Genomic DNA, 25039 nt, shown 5'->3' with positions numbered 1-25039 from the left:
GGGGCGTGCTACTATGGGTAGGATGGTGGAAGCGCTCGCGTTGATAGGGTGCACGTGCCTTACCCCTTCATCCTTTCCTTGAGAGCCTTAAATAGCTGCCTGGCTCAGAAGCCACGGCTGAGTATTCCCGTAGAGACATACACCGTGGAACTATAAAAAAGAATACCAGAATAAAACAAAAGTCTACAGTTTAAGGTCGAAAGTTCCCTGCTTACTATTTCCCAGCAATAAATAGCGGCAAGTACTGCAACGGGAAGTCAACAGGACAACATTGTGCGCCACCTAGAGTAACGCCTGGCAACGTTGTACGCTAGTGTTCCGTTTGTATCAATAAACCAGTCTTCTTATGGCCACCACCGTGTGTAGACGCTCTCTGTATGAGACGCCCGATACAAGTAGCAGCCCTTTTCCTACAACCGATGATCATCATCATCATTTTTATCACTATCATCATCAGCCTGACTACGTCCACTGCAGGAGAAAGGCCTCTCCCATGTTCCGTCAGTTAACCCGGTGCTGTGCTTGCTGCTGCCAATTTATACCCGCAAACTTCTTAATCTCATCTGCCCACCTAACCTTCTGTCTCCCCCTAACCCGCTTTCCGAGGATGCCAAAGCTTAAAAACGGCACCATGCCATTTTCTTTTGATTTTGTTTTTATTCAGATAACAATTTTCGTTCACGCTTCATGGATGCGAGTTCCAAAAGCGCTACTTACAGCATAACTACATATATACAGCATGCATACAGCATAACTTTCTGCATAGTAAGCAAAATCTTTTTTTTTTAATTTTCGGCCCATAGCCCGCATTTGCCTTGTGAATTCGAGAAACCACGAGAGCACACGTAGCAACCTACCACACTCGAAAAACACGCCACCACGTTCCTATAAGGGAAACGCAAACACGCATTCCGCGAGGGCAAGCGATGGATGACAAAACACGCACCGTTGGCTCAACGATTATCAGCGATCCTGTAGCCGGAACAAAATGAAATTCCAACGGGGCATCTTTCGCCATCTTTTCTAACGGCGCTTCAACAGCGTACGCTCGGATGAACGAATGAATTTCACTCGCTTCGTTTACCAGCCCCGCAGGCGCTTCGCAACTAAACGCACGCGCAGCTGAATTCGGGGAATCTTATTGCTTATGGGAGAATCTTGCCTCTTCTTAGCGTCTGACCCTTGGAAGAAACAACAAGACATACGGCCAACGGCGCTAGTCTTATGTGAGTGCGCCCGAAAAACGTGACCTGAGCAGGTCTGACACAATATGTAAGCAACGGTGTTTCCGCGGGAGCATATACCTCGAGACTTCGCACACGCGCTGTATTGAGCGTCGTATTTTTCATTTGTTTACTCACGCACGATGCCTAACTTATGAAAGACAATCTGTACACCCACTGGCACCGCTTAGAGACAATTGGGCAGATACCAAACGTCGGAAATCTCTGCTCAGGCGATTGCAAAATTGTTGTAGGACGGTACGAGGAAAAAGAAAAACGACTGGTATATATATATATATATATATATATATATATATATATATATATATATATATATATATATATATATATATATATATATATATATATATATATATATATATATATATATATATATATAAGGTTACCCCTCGAGAATAATGAACTATAACTGCCATAGGCGTAACTTAAGCCACTAAAGGTACTCATAGTTCTATTTTCATATGGTTCATAGCTTATGGCAATTTTGCATACTTTTGTAACGTGGAACAAGCTGTCATAGTGAATATTGAGGAGGGCACATAACGCGCACCTGGCCTAGTTCGTATAGAAGCGTTGAAAAGGAAAGAAAAAAAAAAAACGCCAGGCCAGCGCAGAAGGCGCAGCCCTGTCACAGCGAAGGCTAGAAGAGCGGCCTGTTGGAGCATTTTCTAAAAACTCATTGGGTAAATTCTGCAAGCACACTTGCTTGATGCCCACTACCGCATTAATCATAAAAATGTGTGTGCAGTAGGCCGGCATTCTCTATGCTATTTTTCGTCATTCTTCTGAAAAGCGTCGTATCCGCTAAACTATTACGAGGAATTTCGTGCCAACTGTTCATGGAGTGGCTGACGAGGATGGGGAATTATGCCTGAAGAGAGTATGCGCCACCGTTTAGAGCTGAACAAAAAACAAGCTTTTGTAATGGGTTGGCGCATTAAACGACCCACTCGTGACGCTATTCGCGCTGTGCGACGACTGCTTGTTCTTTTGCTGTTTTAAAACGCTTTTTAAGTCGTAATAGCGCGATTGCTTGCCTGATTTCAAGCCTGTTTAGGGCAAGTTTGCCAGCAGGTCTCAAGCACCGGCTTAGCTCAGTGGTAGAATACTGGGCTGCCACCCATCGGATGCGGGTTCAAGCCCCACCGTGTCATTAGTAATTTCGCACAATGTCTTACAGATACCGGCGGCGGCGGACAACTATACGGCACTGCTCGAGACCCGAGTTGTGACCGCATATAAGCTTTCGCTGTAATAAAAAAATATTAAACGAGAAATGAGCGCTACATGCTGCCCACAAGTGAGAACACGCTGAGGATGCCGGAACAGCGCAACGCGAAAGTGGCGATACATAAAGGTAATGTGGGAAATGAGCGCCACATAAGGGCACACACATACAAAGGGGAATTTATTTGTGGGTGATTTCGCTGTGCCCACGTTATTTGCACGAGATCCAATGGGTGCAAAAACTTCCTCTTCAACTAATGAACGGGTCTTACAAAGTTAAACGGAGTTCTCACGCACAAGGCGCACTTCGAGTTGTGTAACATAGAGAACAAAGCGGCGCTGATTCGCACTAAGTACGACAACTAAAGTGACTAGGAGAGCTAATCTTGAGAAAAGTTCTGTTCCCTCCTGAACAAACAGGATAACGAGGGGCGTCCTTAAGTCGCCTCAACGTTAAAAGTGACGGCGGCTCGGCAAGGGCTCCAGCACTGAACTCGGCCCTTCCCGTCACAGAAGCGCACGATAAGCTCACCGTTGTAACAACGTCTCCCTACAACCGACGTCCGCGGAAGCAAAGTTGCAACCTCCGTCTCTCCACGCGCGTCTCGTGTATACTGAGCTGTAACAACGTTACACAGTAGCAGTGCCACGCCGAGTTCGCACCACCGTTCGCATCACAGAAGCTCGAGCGAGGACTTACACGTTTCGCTTAATCACGCAAGAAGACTGCTACTTCGTTTCCTTCTTTGACGAACGCGCGTGCCATTATGGTGCCATCAGCATATAGGAACGCAACGCAAGAGGCACACTATAGCGCGAATAGGGGCCACCGGTCGTATACGCGTTCGCGTAGCGCATTCCACGTTCATCAAGCAGGCAGGCAGGCACGCATTAGGGAGGCCAGGACGGAACGAACTCCGCCGAAACAAACGACGCGGCCGACGCCAAGCGGGAAGAGGCGCGAGCGCTTCAAGCGCACTCGTAATGGACGACGAGTGGGTGCCACGTAGTACGATGCCAACTCGTTCGCTGCTCCGGCTTTCACCGGAACCGCGAAAAGAATAACGCACGCTCAAAAATTACGAACTCATCCCCGCGCGACCTGCAGCGCTCTTCGCGCGGCATGAGCGACGCCCGCGAGACGCGAAGAAACACGGCGACCTGTTGTACGCGGCGCGGTCCGCGAGGATTACTTTTGCTACGGCTCAGCCGCGCACGCGCCATTATGCCAGAAAAACCTCCTCTCCCTGGCGGCAACTGGCGCTGCTTCGTTCCGGATTAATGCGCTGCGAGGCAGGTATTCTTGGGTTAAAAAAAAAAAAGAACTGTTTTTGCGGCCTTTCCCTCGAAAAACGCGCGGCTTGGGAATCAAGTCCCGCTGAACTAAATCTAATTTTGAGCTCCCGCGCAGCCGCTTTCGCCTGTGTACCGCGAGTGCTGCAGGGAAGCGTCCTCGCGAGCGTTCCTCCTCTCTCGCGACACGCTGTGAAGCAAGCGCGAACAACACAGGCACACACAGAAAGAGAGAAAGAGAAAGTGAGAGAGAGACAATACACAGAGTCCGTGCCGTCGCCGAGGTTCCCCGGAGGTCGTTTGAAATGCGACACTACGCGCACCAGTTGAGTAGTTAGTGCGGGCAAACTCCGTTCGTTCCTGGCGGCGAAGCGCAGCGCAAACAGGCGAACACGCATGAAAAAAAAGTGCAGCATGAGAGCGCGCCGAATTAGCGCTCTAGCAGAGAAGGCTGGAGGAAAGAAAAAATTTCAAAAAAAAAAAATCGGCCCCCTGTTTTTCTAAATAGCACACTCTCTTTCCAAAGAATAGCACGCTCACATTGCTCGCACATAGAGCCAGCTACCGGAGGCGCTTGAGCACACGTCCGAAGCGTCGTTTCGTAAACGAGATAAAAAGCAAAAGGGAAAGAGGTAAAAAATGAGAACATCGTCAAGCCTTGTTCTCGAAACTCACCGTCAATTATGCACGCACTGCTCATAGTGTACCGACAACTCTCTTCGCAAAAGCACACGCGTTGTTGTTTGCATATTTGTTGTTTCGCAAATAGCACGTGTTTGCGCAAGTGACGCCCGTCCTAACGAAAACGAAACTTGACGCGATGCGAGTCAGCGTCCCCTCCCCCACAACAAGTTGCGAATGACGCCTAGCTAAACAATCAGACAACGAAATAATATAGATGAGCGTGGGGCACGAGAAATTAGAGAGTTTTAGCAAGGTACGGAAACACGTTACGGATATACGACACGGTTCCTTTCCGTATGGGCGTACAATGATCGCGCATGCGCACTCGTCAACCGGTTTCGCATTGCAGCCTTTCCGTAACGTGTTTCCGTAGCTTGCTAAAACTCTCTATTACCGCGAGTACTCGACTTTAAGGAACGAAGCCCTTCGATAGAAACGCGCGCATGAATGTTCATGGCCAGAAATGCGAAATGTGATGCCCTGGTTTATGCGCATCTTAATGCTCGCACACTCGGAAAGCGGAAAATTCAGTGCACTTGAGTGTTTCTCGGGGTTATTCACATACCAAAAGATGAAAATAGATATGTACCGTCTGCCAAAAGATAATAAATAATAAGAGTCGGGGTTCAACCTGCGAAAATTACAATATGAGTATGGGAGAGCCTGTCGTAAGGGGGGAGGGGGGGGGCTTTGGAAGATCACCTGGGGTTCATTAACGTGCACCTAAATCTAACTACACAGACCTCGAACATTTTCGCCTCTATCGAAAATGCTGCCGGGATTCGATCCCGCAACCACGGCGGGTCAGTCTGAAGATAGAAGACGTTAACATCCGCTGTAGCTAAGTGTTCGACTTAAACCTTAAATGGACAATAAAGTAAAGCAATGAACTAGCTTAGACCGATCAATTATACTTCGTAAACTCAAACCTCTAGTGTAATTAATTTCACCACCATGGTAAAATCAACGTCAAAAGTGTTTCACTTTTAAATGTCCCGTTGATAGCTCCGAAGGTGGCCTCACTGATTTCAGTACTTTATTGTTTTTTTAACATCGATGCTTTGTCATTATGGCAATAAGCACATAGGCTAAACTAAATTTCCTGAAACACGACATGTTAAATCCTGGCTTCCTCAGAAGACTATGTACCGCATTTTCGCCGATTTAGAGCTATGTAGTTGTTAATACGCGCCTTCAACCTGTATATAGCTGCGCGTTTTTTTTTTGACCACCCTTATTTGTGCTTCAGTAACGCAATGCGAGCGTCGAGTTGATTGTCATTCGTTGTGTGACATTCCACTTTCTTGCAACCGGATTCACTGGTTCGCTCATGCGGCAAACTGTGACTGCTTTTATTTTTTTTGTAGGGGGTAGCGGGGGGGGGGGGGGGTAATAGTGAATTCACAGCAATTTACTGATACAAAAAATCGTTTCTTTTTCTCTTTCTTTTATGTGCCCCTTTACCAACACACGTGACGTCCAGTTAAGCCAATCCACTGGCACTCACTGGAGCCTCCAGATTCTGCAGTGCGTCAAAGCACGGGCTTCGAGGTTAGTGGGTATGAGCCTCACAGCTTCTCCCTCTAGTTTAAAGCGCCAGTAATATGTCGTCGTTTTTCTTTTGTTTTTCTAGGAGGAAAGCGAGAACGTGAACGTTCGTATCAAGAAAATGCAGCACGGCTACAAAGCACCACATCCAATGGAAAGAACTCACAAGGTGAAAAACGCACAAAACTACGAGGATATAGTTAATGATGACCTCTAATTGGAGCGCGCAACAGAGCGACCGAATCAATGTTTAGATTAAGCCGGTGCAGCTCGCTGAAACCTGCAGCAACCACCTGCGGAGAAACACACGTTTCTGGCGAGCGCCTGTTGGCAGAGTCTCATTACTTACGTCTATTACGCGGAAGAGGGCAAGGGAATCGAAAGAAAAGCAAGAACAAGAAAAGACAAACCAAATGGTCAGAGCGGCACTGCAATTTCAGCGCTGCCACGATCCACCGTCCACTTTCAGTAAAAGAGAGAGAGAGTCAGGCAACGCATCGTCCTCTCCACCAACGGACGCACGAGGTACTACGCGGTCAAAAGAACGGTCTCGCCCATGCATAATGCACGCCGCATCGCTCGTTCGGAGAGCACGCAAAGCGGGACTTCCTCCAAACTGCGGTTCTTACTTCTCCGTGGAAGAAGCGAGCAAGCTCCGGCTCCCACTAGATAGGCTCGCGCGGCCTCCAAACGCTTCCCTACACGTTCCAAGATGCGAGAGGAAGGGAAGAAGGACAGCTCTCTCCTCCAGATGCTCCCTTCCGTGTAGTTCCTCGAAGAAGCTAGAGCACCACATCTACGGCGCCGCGGAGCAATTCCAGAGAGCACCGCGCGCTCTTGAATGCTGCATGCACAACTTTCGAGGGACGTATATATAGGACGGGATGGCGTAGAGAAAACAACGACCGACGGGATGGATCGTATTCGGGAAGCGCCCGCACGTCAGACGTCTCGGGGGTCTCGTCGGAATCAGGCCATCTGCCACCGCTGCTGGGCCAAGTGATATTCTACGCACGTAGCATAGTGTACGCCGCATAAGGTGGATGCGCGTTCTCTCTCCCTCTCTCTCCCTTATATTAACCAGAACGCGGTGCGAGAACTGCGCGCTACGCGCACAAACGCAGACGCACCTGTGGATAACTCCACCAATCAAGGGCGATCTCGGCAGAGAACCGGTGCGCCGCCGCAAAACGACACAGCGGGAAAATGAACAAAAAAAAAAACGCACGCATAAGGGTGTGCGAAGCGTCACGTATACGTAAAAGTGGTCAAAAAACTTGGCTAGCAATTATGGTGTTGCGCTATTGAATGTAATGCCAATGGTTCGATTGCCATAGCAACGGTGAGATGAAATAAAAATCTGCTCAATTCACCCGATTATATACTTTCGTTAGGCAATGTTCTTCAGTACTATTTCAAGTCTGTTTCAACTAGAACTTTTTCAGCGGTCCACACTGCACTCCGCTAACGTCATCGAAAACGTTGAACAGCCTTGGCCAGGTGGATGATTTGGGTGAAACAGAGCAAGAGTAAGAGCTACGATTCGGCCAAACTCTGTGAAAAAGCAACTCGCTCTACCCACACTCAGTCTTGTCTTCGAGACTGTCCGGAATGCTGCACGTGGACTCGCCATACGTTTAGTCAGAAGCAAATGGTCAGAAGATAGGAAGATGCTGAGCTTTCAGACTGCGGCAATCCCCCACTCTCTTACAAAGAACTAACCAAGCACTTCTACCAACAAGGCAGGGCCGCCCCCCCCCCCCCCCCACGCCGTATAGTAACCTATATGGAGCTGAGGCCAATATACGTTAGGACTTTTACAAACAAGAACCTATCCAAACCCACTGTTAAATAACAACATTTATCCGTAGTTCTCTACACCTGCAACATGCGCTAAACGCAATAGAGAGTTATAGTATACCGGGCTCACAGTGATACCGGGCGTACCGTGATACCAGAATCGAAGTGCGCATGCGCACATGCGTACGTTACGCGTACTGCTTACCGTACGCACGGAATTTTTCAGACTTAAGGTAGTAGGGTAGGTGCACGTAGTGTACGTAAACATGGCGGCGCTCTCGGACGCCCGCTTCGAAGTGATTTGGGCGTAGTTGTTGAAAGATTCACCTTGTTCGCAGCAAACGACTGTTCCAAGTGGCTTCGCTTGCCTTCAGTTAGCTTCGATGACTGAGTATTACGGATAAGTTGGCGTAGTTTTTGAGATAGCTTCCCATTTCGAGCGCGCCTAGGCCTAACTACAAGATCGATGTAAACGATTCGGCAACGCAGATGTTTTCGCGTTTTGTACGTGGTTCATATTTATTTACTTTTATTATCACAAAAATAAACTTCTAACAATTCTTCGCGCGGTGGCATAGGCAAACATTCTCGCTTTCTTTTCATTTTCACTGTTTAACTTATTAACCATCTAATAGGTGGCGCCACCATTCCGCTTGGGGGCACGTGAACCACGTAAGCGCTATTTCGCTAAACTATAAGACGCTGCCTGCAACGAACGTTTGCTGCACGGTAGCGCCATTTCCTTCACCTACGCTATCACGCTAACGCTAAACTACAACTATCTAATGACGCTACAGATCAAAGCCATGTGCTCTGAAGTTGCTCCGGGGAGTTATGGGCAGTCAAACGGGTGCGCGAAGGGGCCGAAAGGCCGAATGTTTTGGTTCCAACATGAGCGGTCCGCTTCGGGCACTATATATATATATATATAGCGCACCATTACACCAAATAAAGTGCTTTCATACATCTATCCATCAAATCTCGACGCAACAGCACACGCAAGCGGTGTAGTGACGTTGCAATGTGACCTCCCAAAGGCATCAAATAGAATGTATACACATTTACACGACGCGCTCAAAATTCGAAAATTCGCTCGATCGAGCGACGGCGGTCGTCCCCTCCTTCTGAGCACTTCACTTGCCCCTCTATAGCGCAAAGAGATTGAGTTTCGTCTCGGACACCCCTTGATTGATTGGTGTGTCAGCGTCAAAGGGCGAATCGTCCTTCCACGCGGCGGTTGCACTTGGTTTACGATGTGACCTTTGCGCGGCGCGATCGGAAGTGGCACCACCGAGAGACCTCACTGAAAAATATACTGTCGCGGTACAACGCGATGACGATGGGGGAGGGTGGGAGCTATAACGGACTTCGCCTAGAGGGATACTTCGATTTAAAAGACGACACAAGTTTTTTTTTTGTTTTGCATGCTATATTCAATAAATTGTGTCGGTGTCTTATCCATGGTCTTGTTCCATCGACGGATAGGTCAACTTCGCGAAACAAGAAGAGCACGTTGTGAGTTGACGGCTGTAATCCAGAAGCATACGTAATCGTAGAGATAGTACTCACTATAGTGGATGTCTTGTTCGATTTGGCTCGCGACGTCACAAAAAAAAAAAAAGCGCAGCGAGGGATGGCGCACAAATCCAATTAAAAATCAAGAACCAAATGAGAAGCACTGTAATACGTATACGGAAGTAGTTATAGCCTGACAACCCTCCAACAATAAGGTTATTCTCAACGCGAATCGATGCAGAATGCTGCGTTAGTGAAATCGGCTGCGGAAGTGAAATATATGCGTAGAAAAATGCAATGAAACCTAAGCGCAACACCCAACGGTTACTTCTCAAAGCACGACGGGCTGGGTATGCTTTAGATTATTTTAGTGCTTAGGCCCCCAAGCGGCTCGCACATGCACTTAAGCACTTGCACTCTCTTGAGAACTTAGCTCCGCGGTGACCCTCAGCCGGTGGATACTGAAGCTTCGGCGTTCTTTCGCGCTCATCCCGCTTTCTTCAGTCCACTACCAGAGCAACACCCAAGCAGAATACTAAAGGACCCAAAGACTTGCTTACGCAAGCCTATTTGCAGCTCCTGCGCTAAGCTCTCTGATACCTCCGCCTGCATAGACCAGATGTAAGCGGGGCGAGTCGAATATCAAGCCCCGTGCGTTTAAGTGCATTGTAAATCGTGTTTGCCGAGTAAACTTCACTCGCACACGAAAGGTGGACTGAACGCGTCTGGATAAGCCATAGCACTCATCAACTCTGGCCTCTTGAGCCGACTCCACCCGGCTTTCTTGGACTTGTGTGAACGCCGCGTATATGGAATTCGTTCGGTCAAGATGCGGCGATGTTTTTCGCGAGGAATATATTCCATCATCCGAAGAATCTCCAGCCGTCATTTTAGACTAAAGGAAAAAGAACCCAAAAAATCCTCCCGATAATGCCGTAAATTTCAAAAGAAATGAAACTACCCAATTACGACCGAAGTCTAGCGTCGCGATTCGATTTCGGCTTCTAGAATCGGTTCTGATGCACGGAGCACGCAAAATGCACAGACCTTGGTTCGTTTCTGATAAATTAGTGTAACGACAGATTAGCACTATATACGATATCTACAGCCTAGCAGTGGAAGCCGGTTGGGAAATTCTTGTAGAGGGTTTCTCGCACTGCATCCTACAATTGCGCGTCGCCCCCGGAGCCAGTTAGTTAACCCTCACTACCACGGATCAGTCGCGTAACGCCGAAGCCACTGAACCACATTGGCATATGTAGAATATATATACGGCACGCGGGCTCCGAAGGCCATGTTCTAGTGCTTTGCAGCCGCAAGTCACAATCGTAACAGACGTAAACACGTCACAAGCGTGTGTGCGCGCATATTTTTTACTGAGAGGGAACAGCACTCTCAAAAAACGGGACACGACACTAGCACCGACGAACTGTTGGTCCCAGTTGTTCACAATCGCTGACGAACAGGTGTTCATCAGAACTTGTGTTGTGTGATCATTCTTTTTCCGACCCGCTTTTTGCGCCAATTCCCCTCAGTATCATGTAAAACTGGCCCTTCAAAACACCCTTCCGCAACATATTTTTACGTTTGCGCAGGAAAATATTACTTTTTTTTTTCAAAGTAAGCGAGGAAAACTAACTGAAACTGAGAATTTTCGTCGCTAAAGGAATGCAATTTCTTCGGCGCAATACGGAATATTAGAGGGCTTTAGTTTACCGCGTGCAAGGCGGTACGTGCGCAACGGCTAGCGCGCTACGCCAAAGCCACCTAGAATTCTAGGAGGCGCTGGCTACGCACGTTACAGCGGAGGCTGCTTCCTACAGTATTAGTTTAGCATACGCGACAACGGACATGGACTGCGCCTAAGCGTCATAAAGTTCATCTTGAAGTGCTACTCGGCACCACATAGTGACTAGGCCAACCATAGCAGAGTTGATTTGATTGATATGTGGGGTTTAACGTCCCGAAACCACGATATGATTATGAGAGGCGCCGTAGTGGAGGGCTCCGGAAATTTAGACCACCTAGGGTTCTTTACCGTGCACCCAAATCTAAGCACAGGGGCCTACAACATTTCCGCCTCCATCGGAAATGCAGCCGCCGCAGTCGGAGATTGATCCCGCAACCTGCGGGTCAGCAGCCGAGTACCTTAGCCACTAGACCGCGGCGGGGCGAGTTGACACGAGTCGAGACATGAGACAAGCCAAGATTTCACGAGCAGCTCCGTTACCCTGACTTCATCTGACTGGGGACATTCCGTGCGTTGAAAGACATCCCCGTCAGGTCCTGTGTTTTCACAGCGATAACTGTCCCTTGCACAGGTTCGCGGACGGATTTGAGGTCCTCACGTAAGCAAGGAGCTCCAAATCGAGGGAAATCGTAAAATGCACGCGGGATTTACTCGCAGCCATGACCACACTGCTGCTTGTCCTGCTGTTGGCCACGGTCATTTTGGTTGTCGTGCTCTCACCAGGGGAAGATCTCGCGAGAGCCACTGTTAAGGTACCCAGCGGCTGTGGCGTGCGTTGCAACGTAAGAGCCGAGATCTAGTGTACGCATTCCTCGCGTTCGGAAACGTACGCATCTCTCTTACGTACAGCGCATGCGCAGCCGGATTCCCTCTCGGGCGATGCGAGCACTAGGCCGTTGCGCGCGCTAAACTAAAACTCTATATCACCGCGGTGACTACGCATAATAACGAAATGACGTAGACGGCCGGCACTTACTCGGAGAATACTGCCCTGGAAGGGTCGAGTGGGCTTGCTCGCGAAGCCCACAGCGTCCTGGGGAACGGCGGCGCTGCGAGTCTGGCTCTTGGGGGCTCGCACCTGCATGACCAAAAACACAGGGCAGGTCAGTCGAGGCAGCTCGCGTTATCGACATCGCTCTTCAAGACGACGGACACCACGTCATGGCAGACATCCTCACGAAATGTAGCACGAGGGGCACGCGTTATTATATTACCACGCTCGATCAGAGACCCCCGGCGCGGTCAGCAACATCCAAGCGATCGCTCAGTACTCGAGAAGTGAAACGTTTAGCTCCACCTCAGTGGATCAATGGCTAAGGTCCTCCGCTGTTGATTTCGATGCAGCCAAAACGATAGAGCCCCGCGTATACCGTGCGATGTGAGGACACGTTAAGGAGCACCAGATAATCAAGATTTCCGGAACCCTCCACTATGCATGGAGTTTCTCATAATCGTATCATGCTTTTGGGAGATAAAACCTCAGGTATTATTATTATTATTATTATTATTATTATTATTATTATTATTATTATTATTATTATTATTAAAATTTCGGGTCACGTAATCCACGCGTTTTCGTTTCCTGCGACTAGACTTGGTGTAATGTAGCTGTATAGAGGCCTGTGAACCGTGCGATAGTGCACGTATAAAAGAGCACCAGATGGCGCAAATTTTTCACCCCCCCCCCCCCTACGGAGTTCCCCATAAAACCATACTGTTGCTTTGGGCACAATGCGCCAGATTTAATTATTGTTATTGTACATCTGTAGGGGGTAATAGTAAATGAACTGGTTACGGGATGCACCAATCGATTACAATTATTCAAGTGTTCAAAATCGGCTCCTGTCTAACGTGCGACTGTCTCGGAGGATGATAACTGCCTTTCCTTATGTTTCTTTTTCCTTCGTACCACAAAGCTAAACAGTTGGCTGGCGAGTCACAAGGAGCCCACGAATAAAAAGAAGGAAAAAAAAGGCGATTCCTAAACCGTACTCCACATAAGACATGAAGACGGAGCGAGAAAGAGAGGGCAAGCGGAAGGTAACCGAGAAAACACAGGCTCGGTGCAGATACGAATCGCGACGTCGCCTGCCGATGCAGCGGCAACGATTAATGCGCGCAGCACGGTGCACGGGTAAAGGCGCCGTATAAGACGTTAGCGTCTCTGGCGCGCAGCGGCGGCCCAAAATATTGAGAAACTCGGTGAGCCACCCGGCCCTTAATAGACCTCGCCGGCTCGTAATGGTTTCGAGGGACGGCAGCGGGCATTAAGGATGCCCGCGCTCCCCGGGAGGCGAACGGGAGCGGAAGGGGAATTCGCCATCGGCCGCGGAAGTGCGGCCATCGGCGTGCCTGCGGTGGCATCAAGCCGATTCCGCGGTTCCTCGACGCCGTTGAAACAACTCCGCCGCCGCCGGTATTCTCGGTAGATCTGTCGCTCTACTGAATCGCCCCCCTCCCCCCCCACCAGAACTGCGTGCCATCCATTCGCGCTCGAGCCCGTCCCGCCCCCTTTATATCCCTGACCCGCTTTTCGGGTCCGCAATCACCGCTTCAGGAATTCCGGATTGCCCGGCCTCCCGCGCCTCCTGCTGTCCTAAGCAGGCGCCGCGGCGACCGTTGTCCCCATCAACCCGCACACGCCGCCGCCTATGGGATGCGGGAAAGTAATCTGTGGCGCGAGTAATGAGTCATTAGCTGAATACAACGCCGTTCTTCCCAGCATCGTTGTCGCACCAGAGACGATTCCATGGAGGTTGTGGAATAAAGCGTGCGAGATGGGTATTTTCAACGCAAGAAGTAGTATAAAGGCGATTAGCTAGTTTAATTTATTTGCAGAGCCAACTGCAACAAATTGCAGCCACGCACATACAAACGTAATAAAACTTTCCTCGTTCTCTGTTTCAACACTCCCGACTTCCCAATCCCACAGTTCAGGATAGCATACCTTCTGGTTAACCTCCCTGCCTTCCTCTTCTTTTTACCTCTTTTTTTTTCAGCGCCAAAGGAAGCGTCTCCTACGAAGCCCAGTGCTAGGCAGACGGTATTGATGTGCTCTGGAGACCTCAAGTCAGCCTCGTTAAAACACATCTGGTAGGCCTCGCTCCTGCAGTGGCCCCCAGTGCTCGGCTGACAATCCAAAGGTCGCGGGTTCGATTGCGGCCGCGGCGGTCGCCTTTCGGTCGAGGAGAACGCTGCTGTACCCCGTGATGTCAGTGCACGTTAGGGAGCAAACAAAGCCGAAATTTCCAGAGTCCTCCCTTAGGGCGTGCCTCTTATTAAGCACTCGCTTTGGCACGTAAAATCCCAGTTAATAAAGCACATCTGACTCAACGATACAAGGTCCGCCCATAGATACACGAGACGAATTAGCGGCTACTGGGTTCCGGACCCCCCCCCCCCCCCCCCCACACAACGTCTTTACGATGGCGCAAATAAAAAAGTCACGATTGCCCCACAAGAGATGAGCAATGACTGCAATGGCAATGAAAGAGGAACGTTATACGAAATGAAGATAACTCCTTCAATCCGCCATGACGTAACTCGCCGAGGAAGCACGTGCAGTGCAGCGAGCTAACTGACCTTTCTGCTGTCTACATCGCTTCAAAGCAAACTGAGCAGCGAGAACATAGAACGTACAAAGGTATGAGCCTTCTGCTGATGCTCGTCAAACATAAGTGCGTGCCACCGCACCTGGCCGTTCGAACACGGCCGGGCTAGACTGCACCTGCGCGATCGCTTTAAAGAAGAGCGAGCGGGTGCAGTCTAGTCCGGCTATGGTTCGAAGTACGCAGTTGCTTTCGCAGCCACACACGACCCCCCCTTGTTCGGTTTTTCGCGCGAAGAACAACGGCCAACGCATTCCCTCACCGCTATATTCTTGCTACTCTGTACACGCTTTCACTCGCACATAGAATATACGGCGTGCGCAACAGTGTTATACGACGCCTGAACTTTATGCGGAACCTCACGGCGACGGCAATAACGCGGTTGGCGTGCTTATATTATTGCTATCGCAATACAAGTCCCCCCTTTCGTCCTCCTTACAGCTGCACGCGCTTCCGACCCCGACGCAGAAACGGATGACATACAATACTCAGTGCACGAGCTAACACACATCATTGGAAAAAAAATGAATTCAGGGGACGGGAATTGTGTCCGTTATTTGCGTCAGACGCGGTCACGCGGTATTTGATACACTTTTAATTTTACGTCCAATACTCATTTACTTCTCGTTATTCAGAATGAGAAGACTGATGTCAGATACTGCAAGTTCTATCGTTTCAAGTGACGAAGACCCGTAACCATACTGCGTCATTGATGCTGGGTCAAGAGGAAACTGGTCCATTCATACTGAGACAATTATTTCGCGACAAAACGATGACATACGCAGGGAGCATTGCTCAATGACATTTTTTTTTTCGGGTCACCTAAAGGAAGAATCGCGGGGGTGGGGGGCGACTCTACTCACTCACACCGTAGAAACAAAGGCACCACTCAGGTAAACCGAACACGCGCATGTAGATAACTATAATACACAGCAATTGGCTTTGTGCGTGTAGGAACATACATCCAACTCTTTCTACGGCGACTGACGTATTCCTCGTCTCGTTATTTACCACACACGGGAACCCGAGAGCTGCAAGCACACGAGCCGCGCCGATACGATTTTGCATATATAATACATCCGCGCGCGCCGCTTCCTTATGACGGTGACTGCACGACACGGTAATCAAAATGCGCGGGAGCTGAAAATCAGCCGGGAAGAAAGTGGGCATCGCTGCGCCCGCCGAACGCGAAACGACGAGAACGTCGTCGCAATGCCACACAGAGAGGAGAGGTCGAAGGAGGGGCGAAGGTTCACGACAGCGACGACCGCGTACCCACTCTCCTCCACTTTTATTGTCTTTTTCATTTTTCCATAAGCAAACACAAGGGAAGGCAGGGACGGCGGTCGTGATTAAAAGCAGGCGGCGAAAAGAGCTGATACAATTCTGCCTTTCCTCTTTCATTTCATCTTTTCCGCTGGAACTGTTTTAGAATTCCTTAGCGAGTGCCTCGAACTACGCCAACATGTCTGAACGACAAAGGCACAAGGAGCGGCGGGGACAAAGAAAGAAAGAAAGAAAGAAAGAAAGAAAGAAAGAAAGAAAGAAAGAAAGAAAGAAAAAAAGAAAGAAAAAAAGAAAGAAAGAAAGAAAGAAAGAAAGAAAGAAAGAACGCTCAGGAAGGGCTGAAAGTAGGGATACATAAGGCGAGGAGGAATTGTATGGGAGTGAGTAAAAAAAAAAAAAAGAAGCGACATATGGGCTACAGAAGAGCTAAAGTGAAAAAAATAAAACAAACACCTTCCCCCGCCCGTCCTTTCCCCGAACGACGACAGGCAAACTGTTGCCGTTGTGGCACGCAAGGCGAACGGGGCGGCGAGGATACATATTTCGTTTAGCCGCAGACAAAAAGGAATTTTCCGATTATGCTTCTCATATCTGCGTGCGTCGAATTTCCGAACGGTTTCGTGATTATCTCGGCGATTCGATGACCCAGTACGCACGTTTCTTTCTTTATTCCTTTCCTATTCTAGCAACGCATGTCCATTTCTTTATGTACATCGTGTGCCCAGCGTTTGTAAGTGTGAGCAGTGTGTTCTCGGTTGTTTTTTTTTTTTTTCCCTCGGAGCAAACGCTTCTCTCGGCTGCAGTCCTTTTATGGCCGGACCACAATGGTATAGCAGAGGGAAAAAGGGAAAGCGACATTCGCAATGAAACATGTGCTACGTATACAGTGTTGTCAAAAGAAGCAATAAGGAAAGAAGAAAGCAACGGTAAGCAAGTCAACTCTCCCATGCTGCGCACCTTCGTTCCATAGAATGGATTCCAGCGCTGCGCAGAGGAAGGTTCGATAGAAAATAATTAGAAAGGTCGAAACAGATCGCAACGATCGCTAGTCGCAGTGCAAGCTAAACACGGATCAATAAAAAGATGCAAAAAAGAAAGAAACTTCCTTGCAGAGCGTGTCCTTTTCTTAACTCTATAGCTTCCTAAGAACTCAGTTATCTAGAAACTTTTCATTGAATTGTTTATAAAAAAGGATTTAATAAATGACTTCGGATTAAAGAGAAGAAACAAACCCCAACTTGGCGTAATTGGTTCTTTTTTGCACCCATAGGTCAATGTTTTTTCGATCATTCTTAGCAACATTTTTTTTTTCTTCTTCTGCTCACTTTTTCAGAGAACGACGATTCAAATCGAATCGTTCAGCTTCATTGCGCACCTCTATGTGCGTGCGTACCTGCGTGGTTGGGTGCGCGCTTTAATGTACTACGTACCCTCGCGATTCGCGGAAGAAATAAAAAGCATGTTACGTCACAGTAGTCGATTCAGCGTAGAGCGGTTTCAGTCTCTGCTCGTAAAGCAATCAGAATTGTGCGTTCGCCGCAACAAATGACATCGGAGAACTTTGGGATATAATACCTCGGACGAAGAGCTAACTGCGCGAATAGACGCTGAGGAGTACCATTCTATACCGTTTTCCGCCGCCGCCGTCAGTCTGAGCCACACGATCCGGCGGAGCCTTATTGAATTCTACGCTTCAACCGGCCGCCATATAAAGCGCTTATGGAAACGCCAATTATACCATAATGGAGTGACCAGTGCGGAGGAAAGTGATTCGCCGGAGCTTAAACCCCTCATATTATTGCGCCAGCGGTTCCCCCGCTTATACAGCTTTCTCCGTTTTTCTTTTACATTTTTCAACATTTACTCAATCCTACACTCAGCCATTGCTAATAATCAAAATCATCACGCACAAAACAAGAAGAAAGTTCTAAAAAGCAAGTACGCAGTCAGACGCGCACACATTGTTCACGCAGAGAAGCAGCGGCGACACCCAGCAATTCGCATGGTCCACGAACGATTGAGTTGCTAATAATAACACCTGAGGTTTCACTCAGTGGAAGGCTCCAGTAATTTGCACCACCTGGTGTTCTTTGACGTGCACTGACATCACACAGCACTTGCGCCTCTACCATTTCACCTCCATCGAAATGCGATCACCGCGGCCGGGGTCGAACCCTCAACCATCGGGGTCTTCAGCTGAGCACCATCACCAGTACTCCACCTCGGCGGACAACTATTCGGTGCAGAGGCGTGACCAGGGTGCGGCGCACCGGGTCCGTGACCCTTCCGCACTTCTGGAATTTTTTTCGCCATGACATAGATATATAGAAAGTGGAAAATGGCCATTTCATACCGAACTCAGCCGCGCAACGGCCAAAGTCAGTTAAGCTATATACCAATAGACGAAACTGTTTCCTCTGTCGGTGAGGTGTAAGCAAAACGATTTCTTCCAAGTCAGAGCGACCAGCGAGGTTAATTAAAGGTGGAAGGAACCCCACGCAAAACAAGTACAAAACGCAGAACAGCACGATATTTACGCGGCCGTGTCCATCTCGGGCTTTAGGGCTACACAAGACGACTTCCACCGAGGGCGACGGTGAGGGGGGCGGTTACGACCGCACATACGTGCGCGACCAAACGTCGGCGGATCGCCCGTGCGTTGGAGTTGCTCCGCGTCGTAACGCGACCGACGTCGTATAGTCGTCAATTTGTGGAGCACCGCCCCGCGCGGTAGGCGGTCGATTGTAGCGCGCTCGAGACGCGCTTCACTATAGAGGACCTTTTCCTTGTTGCTGCTTTTTTTTTTTTTTTCATTCCGCGGGGTCGTATACCCTGAAAGCGCTAATCCAAAGGCGCGCACCGGGCGATCGTAATGCAATTAAGTCCGCGACTAACGAGGTTACCTTGGCCGTGCCTGGTCGGCGCGACTTCTTTATTCGCGAGAAGTGAGCCACCTCTCGGCTGTTGTATGGTGGGCCGCTCTCTTTATTGCGCTTTCGTGCGACCAGGGACCACTGGGCGGCCATCTAAAGCAGGGCTTTACTAAAGCAGCACATGGTCAACAACAATAACAACAACAAATATTGACCGAAAAGAAAAGGTAATTTCAGGCGTTCTCGATAACGTTTGATCGCTGTTTCGGTTGCGGTTTTATTATCTCCGGTGACGATTATTCCGAGTTCTCCATTTGCGCAATCATATAATCATTAACATTCAATTATGCTTCCTTCTCGCTGGTTCTATACGTGTACGAGATAGATTAGATAGGATCCTTACACTCAACAAGCAATAGCGCAAGTGATAGAGAAATGCGTCAGTACTAGTGATTTAGCTACTCTTCAGAGTCAGGAGATAACCCTTCAAGTTCCCCGACTGACGCACTCTCAGTATTTCGCGAGAGGAAAAAAAAAACACTTCTTAGCGCGAGAAATTTAACCATTCTACTGCTTTACAGCTGTTAACTAAGCTAAAGCTCAACGTTCTTGTATTTAGCCGATGCAGAATACCCCCGGCATGACAAATCGAAGGGTAATCAGACGAACGATGATTTAAAAAATTAAAAAAATGTAATTTGACAGTTGTCCCCGACACAGAAAGCGCTATAGCTGAGATGGAGAAAAAGAGAACGTAAACGCACGTTTTTCTTCAAGCGAGCCATGGATGGACGGCTGGACGTTATTGCGTCCTGCCGTCAAACGGCCCGCCACACGGGGACATACCGCACACTTAAAATGACCCAAAATAGAACACCGACGAGAGAGAGAGAAAAAAAATTGATTCCCACTTTTATCAAAAGCAACGATAGCAGTATGCAGGTAGCAACGTGCTTTTAGAAAGCACGAAAGCATGTTTGCTCGTTTTTATTTTTTGAACAGCGTTGCGAAATTTGAACTTTCTCAAAGCCCACGCGGCTGCCTGCTGTCAAGGCAGCGCGTTTGAGACGGGAAAACGACGCTTGCGTCGAAGTCCCGACAGATGCGCAGGATAGAAGCAAAAGCAGGAAAGCAGAGGAACGGTGCGTCTACCAGTAAGTGGCGATGATTTGCTGCGTCCCATATACGTCACTCGCGCCATTGCGCCGCGAGCAGCGCGTGGCCGGTTCGTATAAGCCGAGCGAAGCCGGATTTCGAAGCGGGGATACTGACCAGGCAAGAAGACCTTGGGTGTGCATATAAGAAAGAAAAAAACATGTACGCACATACACACTACGCGCTTCGAGACATCCGTAGAACTGCACTCCCCTTTCTTGGAATGGCCGGAAAAACGATCGTTCTCCGCAGCGCGCTCTGAATGGCATCGTCGCACGCGGCGTGATCGGTGAACCGCGGTACACTCCATGAATTGGTAAACAACCCCGATGTGCTATTCGCGTGTATATACGGATAGTTCTCGTGGGAGAGCGCCATCTCGCTGCCCAGCAGATGTGAATGGAGACGCCACGCACGCATGCGCACATGTATGGAATGACGAGAACACGACCTCTTCCTCCCGCGGTTTTATCGTGAAAGAGGGGCGAGAGAGAGAGAGAGAGAGAGAGAGAGAGAGAGAAGGGGGCATCGGAAATATATGTGCGGCGTTTGAGAGTAGACAGTGGGAAAAGAAATGAGGCGGGAATACTCTGGCACTTGTCCATTTACGGCACTATACGCTGTCTGTGTTTCAAACCATCGGGAAGCGAAGCGAATGAAACAAGGGTTTGTTCGAATGCGTCATAGCCAGACTACGAGTGCGCGCGTCGCGTCTCCCCGTTTGTCCGGCCACGGCAGAGCGCACCCAAAAATATAGATACCATCTACACCAACGGTGTAGTGCTAAAGTGCGTACGTTTCCGATGATGGAAGTGTGTGTGTGTGTGTGGGGGGGGGGGGGGGGTTCGATCGATTTCCAGCGCGAAGTCAAGGACCCCCCGTTTTTTTTTCAATAAGAAGGGAGGTATAGCACGTCCTGGCGACCACGTGTGGCTGCTAACGTTTCAAAAAGATGGCCTTCCAATACTACCCTCTTCCGTTCTTCTGTCCACTGTCATTCACCTCAACGCGTTTCGAATCGCTTGAAACACAGTAAATCGCAGTTCACTACATAAGGTAAATCTCGTTCGTCACGTCTGTAAGCTTAAATCGACCAGGTAGTAAAGTGAAAATTGGGGGACCTTTAAGCCTCGCCTTTAGGAGTTGAACAGGATAGCGAAACTCGACCCCCTATATAGTGCGCCCTTTAACCGCTAAGTGCATACTTATTTAAATGTTTTGTTACACACACAAACACACACACACACACACACACACACACACACACACACACACACACACACACACACACGCGCGCGTTAATGGTACATACAGGTTTTTGATCTAAGGCAAGAGTTGTATGTATCGCCTCGAAGATACATGCCGCGGGCTCACCATCTCGGATGGCGATAAAGAGTATCACGATGCCTCGCAGATGACAGCACATTATCTAGCGTTTGCTGCTTGCTTGATCAATGCCTCTGGAAAGGTATGATATGCTTTCCACTAGATGGCCATAGCTGTCCATTTGTAGAGCTGCTTGAAAGTTCCTGTGTGTTTTTAGCGGCGATGGCTGCACTATCTCGGCCCTTTTCGACGTAGTTTGACGGCCTCCCAAATGCGCCTATAAATCGCCGAATGGGCTCATTTTCGTCGTGACACCTGTTGAACAATATGCGTTATGGAGATTCCTTCATCTACGAGGCATTTATGTAGTGTTTTTTTTTTCGCAGCAGCTGTAAGTAAAATAAATGGTAGCTTTGTGGTACGATACCTGCTTGCCACTCGAAGGCCCAGGTTCGATCCTCAATGTGACCGGAAACTTTATTATTTTATTTGCTTTCTCGATTTTTCGCTGACGGATGATTTTTCGCTCACGACCACTGGTGCCGACGCCGACGGCCAAATTTTTGCAACACGAGCTCTCTAACGCTATCGCGTAAATATGGGCAACTTACGTTCCACAAAACTACCCTCTCCAGGATGCAGTTGGTGTTGGCGGAGCGTTACCTCCACTCTACCTCATATATAGCTCAGTTGACATGGGGCACCTACGGTTGCTTTTGTTTTTTGAGCACTTGGAAGTTGCATATAAGTTGCCCCCACGCGGTTTGTTAGACTGTGCGATAGCAACGGCTTTCTCAGTTAAAAAAATAAAAAAACAAGCTACCAGTACTGCAGAAATATTCATCCTAAAAAGAATTGCACCAGCGTGCTACGAAGACGAGTGATATGGTCTCCGACGCAGTTATACGGGAAACAGCGTACGTCAATAAGCGCTACTTTTAACAGTGCTACCTATGATTACGCAGAATTCGCATTGGTGAGGGAGTGCATAGTCAATAAGGCAACGTCACTAGAATAGCCACGTACGAGGAAGATCACCACGGCGGTAAGAATGTATTCAGAGAGCGGTATCACGCACGGTTTCACATAAAGCACACTCGCATGCCGATGTCAGTGCATAGCGCGGAATAAAAGCACGAGAGAGGAGGAAACTTTGTTCAAAGGGGGAGCGACCTCCCGAGCACGGAGCAGGTTGGGCACACAGCGAACTTTCTCGCTCTCTTCTTCGGCAACTAACACAATCGCGTTTCGGCGCACAGCTCAGCAGAAGGGAGGCTCGACGAGTATAGCAAGCAACGCCAGCAGCAGCAGCAGCCGCCGACTCTGCGGGAAAAGCGCTAGTCGCGGTGGACGCGGCGGCAGGCGATGCCGCTCGGCACCTGAGCTGGCTGCCAAATTAGCGAGCGCGCACGAGGCTGAACGGTAAGCAAGCTTCCGCTGCTGGCGCCGCGGCAGCTCGCCTCGCATGGAGAACAGCGCACTCGCAACGCGAAACCACGACCCCCGGATGAAACGTGCCCGGCCTAGCCAAAGCAGTCCGCGGACACCGACCGGGAGCTCGTAAAAAAATACGCTCGCGGCGCGATGCCCTCCTCATTCCGTAGTTTCGCTTTGCCGTAACGCCTGATGTTCTTTCTTTCTTTCTTTCTTTCTTTCTTTATTTCTTTCTTTCTTTCTTTCTTTCTTTCTTATCCCTCGCCTCCGTACGTACCCCCTTTTTTTTTATCGCGACGTAGCAGTAAGGCGAGCCACCAGCCGCCAAATGCCGACGCGGGGGTAAGACGCAGCACGTACACGCACAAAAGACAATTTGGACAATGCCAAACCACGCCATACGTGCGGTCCGGTAAGCTGGGAACCCCACGTTGGCTCGGTGTCCATTACCAAGACAACGCGGTACTCCCAGTGTCTACCCATTCTCGTCGAGGCCTCGTTTCACGACGGGAACACCTAGCGGAATGTGAACGCTGACGTTCGTTCATTGTTGCTGTTTTTTGCAGTTTAAGAAGGCCACTGTCCGATGAATCCGACAGTTTCAAGAGGCGATCCGAGGCCGCACCGAAGCCACGAGATAAAATCCAAAGCAAGCGTTCACGCCTTCGATGAAAAGGAAAACGAAGAATTTTCTTAAAATCGCGTGAGAATATTGAAATCATGTTGACTGTTCAGAAAGCTTAAACGCATAAAGAAAGGATGGGAGGCTTGAATTTTACGTGTCATGGTGAGGTACGTCCATAATCTCAATATTATGTTTCACCTTCTATTACAAGGCAAACATCTATCGCGTAAATGATGATTGTAAATCTCAGTTAATAGCCTGACCTGAACATAACGCAAACTAATTTTCATCTCTGGAAATGTCAGGAAGAAACACACAGGAGCAACGGTTTTTTCATTCATAACTGTGTCTGTTGATACACTCAGAAGTAGTTTATTGGCGCAGCTGTATTCGGTTACGCAGCTGGCCAGAACAGAATGCACGAAAGCGCGAAATATAGCGTTCAGACACCAACCATATCTAAACAAGCTTGATGCTTGAACATCGAAGTAAGTACAGCGTAGATGGCGAACAACTCGCTTATCGATTTATTTGTTGTTACTTTTCTCCCTGAAACCACGAGGAATGCCGTATTAAAGGACTTGGGAATTTTAAATTAATAAAGTTATATTATATGGAGTTTTACGTCTCTAAACCAAGACGTGATTGGGAAACGCCGTAATAGAGGACTCCCAAAATTTTGACCATCTGATGTTTTTTTAACGTGCCCTAACATCGCACAGTACACGGGCCTCAAGTCGCTTCCACTGAAATGTGGCCTCCTCAGCCGGGATCGTACCCACTACCTTCGGGCCAGCAGCCGAGCTCCGTTGCCACTGACGCACCATGGCTGAAGTCTCCGGAAGTTTCTACCGCCCGGTGTCTTCAAGGTGCAGGTAGCTTATCGACAGATGAGAAAGCACAAAAAAATTAAAAGAAACGAAGCCGACGGTTCTCATAAATAGAAAGCAAAGAAGTCAGAAGGGCGAGAATGATATACTGATCTCGCTTGGGTGTTGGCAAAAAGAGCGGGCCAAACAAGCAACTCGCCGCGAGAACCCTGCGCGTGAGACATCATTATACGCGACGACATTGACGACCGCGCCAGCGGATACGTGTAGGCGCGTGTGTGCACGCACTTGTACGCGAGGGTCAGAGCGTGCCGCACGCTACCTGTCTCCTCGGATCCATCGCGTCGCGCGGGCACATCGCCAGGAACGCGTCAAGTTCTTCAGACGCCTTCTGCTGCATCCTGCACCTCTCCCCTACTCCTGCCCCCCCCCCCCCCCCTCAATCCAATTGGCCCCCCGTTTTTTTTTTTTCGCCACAGCAGTTGAAACGGCTCCTTTCTACTTCTTTCCTTCTCTCAGCCGCGCGCGGATTGCTCGACCGACAAGACACGGGCAGACGGCGCGCTGATGGCGCACCTGGTTAATTTAAAGTCACTACGAAATGGAGCAGCAACTAGCAGCTCTCCAACTCCCAGCACGGCAACTTCCCGTCTTTGCTCGAGAGTGCTATGATTAAACCACCGCTCAGGAGCGTTCTGCATCTTCTCACAGCATCCTCTTTGTTTCTTTCTTTCTTTCTTTGTTTCTTTCTTTCTCTTTCTTTCTTTGTTTCCTTCCTTCTTTCTTTCTTTCTTTCTTTCTTTCTTTCTTTCTTTCTTTCTTTCTTTCTTTCTTTTGCAC

General features: G+C 48.9%; 1 protein-coding gene across 1 annotated transcript in view; it reads right to left on the bottom strand.

The window, feature by feature from the left end:
- Positions 1–12133, bottom strand: part of LOC119172413 (poly(rC)-binding protein mub) — a 170198-nt gene extending 158065 nt beyond the window's left edge. Inside the window, exon 1 of the mRNA XM_075893754.1 lies at positions 12038–12133. The gene's annotated coding sequence lies outside the window, so the exon portion shown is untranslated. The remainder of the gene's footprint in view (positions 1–12037) is intronic.
- Between the last annotated feature and the right edge of the window lie 12906 nt (positions 12134–25039).

This window comes from Rhipicephalus microplus, chromosome 4 (genome assembly GCF_043290135.1).
Source record: "Rhipicephalus microplus isolate Deutch F79 chromosome 4, USDA_Rmic, whole genome shotgun sequence".
In the NCBI taxonomy this organism is placed as follows: Eukaryota; Metazoa; Arthropoda; class Arachnida; order Ixodida; family Ixodidae; genus Rhipicephalus; species Rhipicephalus microplus.
This window is presented reverse-complemented; position numbering and strand designations above follow the sequence as displayed.